Below are 8,867 nucleotides of genomic sequence, written 5' to 3' on the forward strand. Positions count from 1 at the left end.
AGTGGGAGAGGGAGAACCAGCTCTCAGAAGTCTCCTTGCATAAGGACGCTAATCCTATCAGATCCGAGCCCCTCTGTCACACGAACTCATTTAATCCTAGTTACTTCCTTACTCCAAATACAGTCACATTGGCTTAGAGTTTCAACATACGAATTTCGGACGGACACAAGTCAGTCCACAGCACTAGGTATGGGTAGAAATATGCAAGCATCTAACTGATTCATAATATCTTCTACTGTGGTCTTGCCTGAACATTTGCATATTTAACTTCTTCTAATTTTATTATAAATTCTTTTCCTTTTATATCCCCTTTATATTAATTAGACTTAAGGCGTATATTAGTATTTCATAAAGGTATGTTTTTGGTTTCTTTTTTCTTGAAGATTTTTTTTTCCTTTTTCTCCCCAAAGCCCTGCAGTACATAGTCGTGTATTTTCAGTTGTGGGTGCTTCTAGTTGTGGCCTGTGGGATGCCGCCTCAGCATGGCTTGATGAGCGGTGCCATCTCCGAGCCCAGGATTTGAACCAGCGAAATCCTTGGCCACCGAAGCGGAGTGCGCAAACTTAACCACTCGGCCATGGGGCCGGCCCCTATATTAGTATTTCAAAAAGTATGTGTGCAGATAAACTGCATTATCTGCCAATTTTATTTCAGGATAGTAAAGGGAGCATTATGAAATATGATAGGAAGGGCTGGTAGGATGGATGACCACTATCCAAGCCCAACATAACCAGACTGCGCTGTCATTAGCCAGTTGCTTATCTGTTCCCTGTATAGGGCTGTGCATGCTGTGGGGTCAGAGGCAATGTCCTGTTCACTGATGTATCTTCCAATCCTATTATGGTACAAAGCTTATAGGAGGCTCTCAACAAATTTTTGGTAACTGACAGAATAAGCAAGTGAATGGATAGATGCGTATAAACACCATTCTGATGTCAAACTCCACATCTTCAAAGATGCTTGGATGGCCAGAACACCACTGAGGATTAACAATACTCCTTTTCACTAAAATAATCTCTAACAACTGGCATAAAACAGTGACTGAACCAATCTTCAAAAGTATTATTCTTTCTTCCACATTAGGGCTGCACTTTCATAAAACTAGAGAAAGAAGTTTTATTCTAAATCATCTGTAGCAGTGGGACCAAAAGCAGAGTGAAACTTGTGAATGACTCTCTGGCATGGCTTCTTCTTCTCTGGCAAAGTTCTTCCTTGAAACTATTTCATTTTTGTTTTTTTGAGGAAGATTAGCCCTGAGCGAACATCTGTCCCCAATCCTCCTCTTTTTGCTGAGGAAGCCTGGCCCTGAGCTAATATCAGTGCCCATCTTCCTCTACTTTGTATGTGGGACGCCTGCCACAGCATGGCTTGCCAAGTGGTGCCATGTCGGCACCCGGGATCCAAACCGGCAAACCCGAGGCCGCCAAAGCAGAATGTGTGAACTTAATCGCTGCGCCACTGGGCTGGCCCTGAAAATATATATTGTTTTCCTTCAGAAAGACTCTACTTTTGTCAACAGGAGTGACTTGCCCAGTGTAATTCACCCTTCTCGGTGGGTTTAGCTTGTGATGTAACCAACGTGGCCTTCTCTTCAGTCCTGCCACTTGGTCTGGAGCCCCTAATATTATGCAAATTGGCCCTGGCTTTAAAAACTAGATCATTTTCCCTGAAAATCCAGAATGAGAACTTTTCTCTGTGTTTTCTTTAGACATGCATCAAGATTCCCAGAGTTCTTCACAGGCTGGGCAAGCCTATACTGTTGATTTTGACACTCTAGTTAAATAGTTAATATTTTTTTCGTCCCAAACAATAAATCAATAGGGTCTTGCTGCATGGCCATCGTAATTGACCACCCACACGCTGAATCCACATTGCTCACAAATTTTTATCTTGCTTTATGGTAGTCACTTCGCGAGTGAAAAGATACTATTAATTCAGCTGATACCTCCCCTTTTACAGAATTCTTATTTTCTTTTATGGATAAAAGTTTGCTCGTTAGAATGGCTAGGGGCCTGGGGAAGGCACAGCACCTGGAAGGTGTTGCTCCCTGAGGACAAAGTGATGGGGCCGAGGACTAGATTAAACTTCACTTTCCCCAGGGCTGTCTGTGGCAGGAAGATTGCATATAGAGAACTAGGGCCTAAGAAGCCTGGCTCTCTGTATGGCCCAGGTGGTAACGAACTAGTCAGTAACTGTTGACCGTTTGCCTCCTCTGTAGACTAAGTAGGTTTATTTTTCCTTGAATGAGTTTACCAAGAGTAACCAACCTCACAAGAGACTGAGCCAGAACCACCCAGCTCAGCAACTCCCAGATTCCTGACCCACAGAAACTGTGAGATAAATACTATAGTCTGAATGTGTCCCTCCAGATTTGTATGTTGAAATCCTAACGCCCAAGGTGATTGGTCTTAGGAGGTGGGGCCTTTGGGAGGAAATTAGGTCACGAGAGCAGAGCTCTCATGAATGGAATTAGTGCCTTTGTAAAAGAGGCTCCATAGAGATCCCTAGACCCTTGCATCATGTGAGGATGCAAAGAGATGACCCAGCTGAGGGCCTCACCCAACCATGTTGGTACCCTCAGACTTCCAGCCTCCAGAAGGGTGAGAAATAAATTTGTGCTTTTTCTAAGCTATCCAGTCTGTGTTATTTTGTTATAGCAGTTGGAACCAACTAAGACAATAATACATGTCTGTTGTTTAGGCTGCTAAAGTTTGGGACAATTTATTACATAGCAATAGATAACTAATACCTATCAGTTAATAATACTGTGTATTAAAATTTCCCCATTCAAATTGCTGGTGTGCTTTCTGTTTCCTGACTTTTATAAACATGCAGATAAACAAAAGTGAAATCTAAAAAGGAATAATAATGTTTACTGGGGAAAAAACTCCAAAATCACCTCTCATGGGAGGGTTGATATTATTTATGAGTCCAGATAAAATAATGCCAAACTAAAGTTATTATTTCTAGATATTGATCTGTTTAAGGGTAATTTTATGTGCTCTGTATCTATGAAATTTGATAAATAGATATTACCAAATGCCAGTCAAAAATTTATTCTAATTAAATCACTTAAATGAATTCATTTAGAATCTCCAAAGGAAAAGCACATACAAAAAAAGATATATATAGCCATAATGGAAAACAGTATGGAGGTTGCTCAAAAAGTTAAGAATGAACTATCATATGATCCAGCAATCCTACTTCTAGGTATGTATCCAAAGAAAATACAATCAGTATCTCAAAGAGATATCTGCACTCCCGTGTTCATTGCAGCATTACTTACAACAGCCAAGATATGGAAACAACCTAATGGAGAAAGAAAATAAAGGATGCGTATACAATGGGCTATTATTCAGCTTTAATAAAGGAGAAAATTCTGCCATTTTGTGACAACTTGGATAAACCTGGGAGAATCTAAAAAAAAATTGAATTCATAGTAACAGAGAATGGAACGGTGGTTGCCAGGGCCTGGGGGGAGGATGAAAAGGGGAGATGTTTGTCAAAGGGTATGAACTTCCTGCTACAAGATGAGTAAGTTTTGAAGATCTAATGTACAGTATGGTGACTGTAGCTAATAATAATGCATTGTATACTTGAAATTTGCTGAGAGTAGATCTCAAGTGTTCTCACCACAAAAAGAATGGGAATTATTTGAAGTGATTACATGTTAATTAGCTTGATTGTGGTAATCATTTCACAATGTACACATAAATTTGATATACACTGTATGTCAAAACATCACATTGTACAACCTAAATAAATACAATTTTTATTTGTCAATCATATCTCAGTAAAGCTGGGAAAAACATATATAATATATGTCTATATTTTAAAAAGGTATATATATGTACACACACATTCATATATATATATAAAATGAAAGAAGTACAACACCCAACTATCAGTCATTTAAATAAAAGGACACCTTCTGCTCTCAAGTTGAAGAAAACAAATTGCCCGGGTGATGCTGTCTGTATCAGCTTGTCGGCTTTAGCAGACCCTCAGCATTTCATCCTATACAGCTGTACTTTTTGATATCAGCTGTAAGGTTATTGACAGCGCTAGTATCTGATCCCTGCACTGCAGTCAGAAAATGGCTTTCAGAGGTTGAGGTTCTGGACCTTACAATTTAAATACTTTATTTTTGGAGGAGATGGAAAGTCAGTTTTACAGTTTCTATAGAACTGGAAGTCTGTCCCCCAAAATGACTCCTGGCCATTTATCCATTAGTCAGTCCAAACTTGAGAAGTAGTTGCTCTTCCAATCACGAGCAAGTAGGGAGGGGACCGTGGAGACGGCTATTGGTTGGACTTTCAGGTAGTAGAGAAACGGCATAGAAAGCAACGATTTCAGATTGCCAAAGAAAGAGATTGAGGATTTATGGGAGAATATAGTGGCAACCAAGAGGATAAGTCCTACCAAAGGTGAACCTAGTAAGTGGTGGGGCTAAGATTTAAACTCAGACGCTCTTGCCCCACGGTGCTTGCTCGTAATAGTTATAGGGGTCTGAGGAAAGGAGTATCAGGGGAGGCAAGGTAGAGAATGATCTAGCCATTAAGACCCGAGTTAAAAGCCCCCTTCCTCCGCGAAACCTTGATGAATCATTTTAGCTGGAGGTAACCCCCGCCCCGTTCTGAACGACTGAGTGTCAACTCCAGGACTCCTGAGACGTTTATCGTCAGCGGCCACATAATACAGCTATTTGTGTGCACAGCTCCTAAATCCCTTGAGATTTATTCAATTGAGGTATTCTAAAAATTTCATGCATAATTTGAAATTTTACAAGTCCAATTTTAAATGGATTGCAAAGATTACTATTTAAAGCAACTCTGACAATATCTATCCAATTACAAATGGATGCAACCTTTGGTCCAGCAATCCCATTTCTGGGAATTTATTTTACAGAGGCACTTGCAAAATGATAGATTTTCAAGGTTATTTTTTGCAGCATTGTTTGTCATAGCAAAAAAAACTGATGATACTTCTCTGGGAGTCATAAATGCTTCCTCAAATATTTCCATTTCTTCCCCCTGGGTATGATTGCTTTTCCTGGTTCCTTTGTGGTTGGGTAGGGCCATGTGATGCGTTGTGAACAGAAATGATATGTGTCCCTTTGAGGAAGGGTACTTAATGGCCAATGTGGGACCCTCCAGAGCCTTTTTCCCTCTGCCATAGTAACTGGCAATGTTGGAGAAGAAGGCTGCTCCATCAACCTGGGTCAGATATCAGAAGATACCGAACAGAGCACCTGGTCAAACTGCAATTGACATATAGCATGAGTGAGAGGACATCTTTTGTTTTTAAAAGCCACAAAGATTTTTGTCACCACAGTGAAGCCCAAAAACTTTGAACTCAAAGTGACAGCTTCTCGATAGGGATTATGGCAGAAAGTTGGAAAGAAAGCTTTAGTGGGGATGGCTTTCCAGGTGTCACTTAAACAATTCACAATTAAGCTACTAATAAAGTCTCAGATAAAATGTGAGGCCTGGAAGCTTTTGCCACCTATCAAATCCTAATCCGAGCTAAATCTGGAAGTTTCAAAAATGTAGAACACATTGTATTAATTCATATTTCTTGTAATTTGAAGTTATCTAAATTAAACAATTATTACCAGAATGTACTTTTCATTTTTAAATATTCATGGTTGTTTTGCACGCAAGTTTCTTACCACTTAACACCCTAAGTGATGTTAGTCCCATGACACCAATTGACAGATAATTGCAGGTAAGGAATTGATTTTTCAAATTTATTGAGATGTCTGACATACTTGTATAGGAACACAATAGAATGTGAACTTTAATATGCAGGAATTTTTTATTTTTTAAAAATGTTGTTCCTTAGATGGTTTATTTTAGAGACCTCTTTTTTAGAATGTGGAAGCCATTATGCTGTGAAAGGAGTGAACATTTCCCCCTCAGTAACTCACATTTTTGTATACATTAATCATTACCCAAGAAATGGTCAATTACCAGCCCTGTCCCTTCTCCCAGCTCATTAACTCTGAGGCTTATTTTTTTCTAGGCTCTGAATATTCATCAAGTTCAAATCAGCTTTATGCTACTTTGCTTTATGCTGCTTTGCCTGAATCATTTCTTATTTCAGTTTGAGCTTTTGAACTCCTTTCTTATACCTAGCATCAATTTTTTTCTCCCACAAACAAAAATGCTGTTTGATTGAAAATATCAATAATTGCAATTGAGCCAAATCCATTTTCCTCTGTACACTACATCCTGCTCTAAATTGTAGTCAGCGATATCTCGGTCCATCTGCCTTCAGTGATCATTAAACGGGTCCTTTTCTTTCCCTTAGAACTCTCATCAAAGGAGTCAGGATTGACAGGATTCTTACTCGGGGATGGAAAATTCCAGCTGCATTATGCATGCCGCATAAAGCGGGGCATCAAAACTTCTTCTGGATCCTCCCTGTTTTCCTTGATTAAAAGCCGTTTTTAAATTGGATGGGTGGGTACAGTCAAGTGACACGTAAAGCGTTTCTTAATGATATAGGAACAAAACTTTAAAAATGTAGCAACAATGCCGAAACGTCAAACCAATATGCAGCTTTTTAAATCAAATGTGCATTTAGAAATCAATCTTTATTTCTGGGAAAGTCAACTGTTCTTAAAAAATACCTTTGTCTTTGTTTATGCTGTACTGTCGCGTTTGTAGTTGAATTACCGAGTGAAACACATTCACCAGAAGGATGTTTTATGCACAGGATTTAAAAAAAATTGTATCTCAGCAATTTGGGTATTTATATATAACAAATGATTGTAGAGTCCTATCTCTATTATTTGTTTCAAAAAAGAGAAATAAATAAAATATACGAATTCTGTTATCCATTTCTCCTTTTTCTATTTACTAACATGTTATTTTTGTACTTTCCCTTGCTATTTCTTGACAGTTTAGTTTTTTTCTGGCCACCTCTAGGGGGCAATTTAACCTAAATTATCCTTTGGTTGAATGATAAACAGACAACTGTACTAGAAAAATTATGTCAAATGACATTACACAGAATGATTATTGTCGCAAGCAAATTTGGTGGAATTTGCTTCTGTTCAGGGTATAAACTTGAATGCAGTCATTATTTGTGATTTCAGGTTCTCAAGATCTGTGGGGACATAAAATTATGATGCTTGTGTGGAGGCAGAGAAGATGAAGAGGGCACAGACCAATCTTATATAATGAATACTGCCTGCTGAAGTTCTCCATTTGCTCTCAGGCCACAGCTGGGCATTTGGGAAGATGCGGAAGCAAAAGTCAGAGGTGCGCCACCACACACACCTACACCTATTTCTCTCGCTCAGCGTAAGGACTCCAGTTTACTTGATCTTAAACAAGAAACCTGGTTAGCATGTTCACCTTGACACTGTCTTGGTAAACACTTAGTTCTATTTCCAAATTCGGTCAAGTCTTCCTTCATGGACTTGGTTCATTCCTTACCTAGACTGTTATCTCAGGTCTTTGTGTCTTGTCATTCTTCTTAACACATCTGTCAAAGTTATCTTCCCTGTTTTCTGCTTTGAACCAATAAACTACAAGGAAAGTATCCTTGTTCTTTAGCATTGTGTGCATCTATGTCTTGTATAGATATAAAGTGGATTGTGATATATCCTGACATGATTAGCTGGTTGAGACTATAAAGAATGGACCCATCCCTGTGAGCAAGATCTCTCATTGTTATTATAAAGGCAAGTAGTGGATTCCCAACAGGAGGTCAGTCATGGGAGGCAGACTGACAGCAGATAGGAGAGGGAGTTTGAGAATGCAAGACAAGCAGCTATTTAGGCACAAACTTTATTTTGGGGGCTGTGGGGGGTGGGATGAGAAGGGTCACCAAGCTGATACCCACCACAGGACCCAGAATATACTGGGTTCTGCAAGCTCTAGAGAAGGACTCATCTCTTATAAGTTAGGTTTTCTGGTTTATTCCTTGTTATATTCAAATCATTACTGAAGCCTCATTCCAGACTTTTCACAGCTGAGCTACAGAGTCCAGCTTGGGCCAGAGTTTTCCGGAGGAAGTAAAAGCCCCATGAGAACAGCATCCACCCCTGAAAGGGATGATAAATTGGGTGGAAGAAAAAGAGGTATTTGCCTTGCCTACTTCCTTTCCGCCACATCTAGAAGATTCATAGTTAGCAGTTCCTCCCCTGAACGGTGAGCTCTGAAGAAGGCCAGGCACGTGTTAACGAATACTGTCACTGTCAAGTGAGACATCCAAACCGGAAACCTTGAAATCTTCTGGGCTTCTCCCTTTCCTATGCCTTTTACAACCAATTGAATTCTTAAATATTCTCCTGTCCATCCTCACTGCCATCTTTTTAGTTCGGATCTTTTCCAGGTATTACTTAGCCTTTGAGGTTAAAATGTAACACACATTTATGTGTATCAGAAAGCATGAAGATTCTTTATTTCTCTTTATTATTCTTAAGCCTCTATCTCATTAGTCTGGAAACTATAACAAACTCTCAGTTAAGGGTGACAAGTTTTTCTGGTTAAAAAATGTTTTTTGGTTTAAAACAATCTTTTATATAAATCATCAGACTTCCAGAGTCCTTTCCCTTCCCTCTTCTTCCTTGCTAAGTCGGTGCCTGTGTATATGATGACACTCTCACGACCTTGTAAAGGTAGGTGTGATGGTTAATTTCATGTGTCGACTTGACTCCTCTAAGAGATGCCCAGACAGCTGGTAAAACATTATTTCTGGGTGTGTCTGTGAAGGTGTTTCTGGAAAAGATCAGCATTTGATTCAGTGGATGAGTAAAGAGATTCACTTTCACCAATGTGTGTGGGTATCATCCAATCCATTGGGGGCACAAATAGAACAAAAATGTGCAGGAAGGGTAAATTCACTCCGCCTTT

General features: G+C 39.4%; 1 long non-coding RNA gene across 1 annotated transcript in view; it reads left to right on the plus strand.

Annotated features, from left to right (window-relative positions):
• Positions 1 to 7,564, plus strand: part of LOC102150761 (uncharacterized) — an 83,324-nt gene extending 75,760 nt beyond the window's left edge. Inside the window, exons 5-6 of the long non-coding RNA XR_287898.4 lie at positions 3,091 to 3,210; positions 7,103 to 7,564. This is a non-coding gene — a long non-coding RNA (uncharacterized lncRNA). The remainder of the gene's footprint in view (positions 1 to 3,090; positions 3,211 to 7,102) is intronic.
• Positions 7,565 to 8,867: the final 1,303 nt, after the last annotated feature.

This window comes from Equus caballus, chromosome 10 (assembly GCF_041296265.1).
Source record: "Equus caballus isolate H_3958 breed thoroughbred chromosome 10, TB-T2T, whole genome shotgun sequence".
NCBI classification, from domain to species: domain Eukaryota; kingdom Metazoa; phylum Chordata; class Mammalia; order Perissodactyla; family Equidae; genus Equus; species Equus caballus.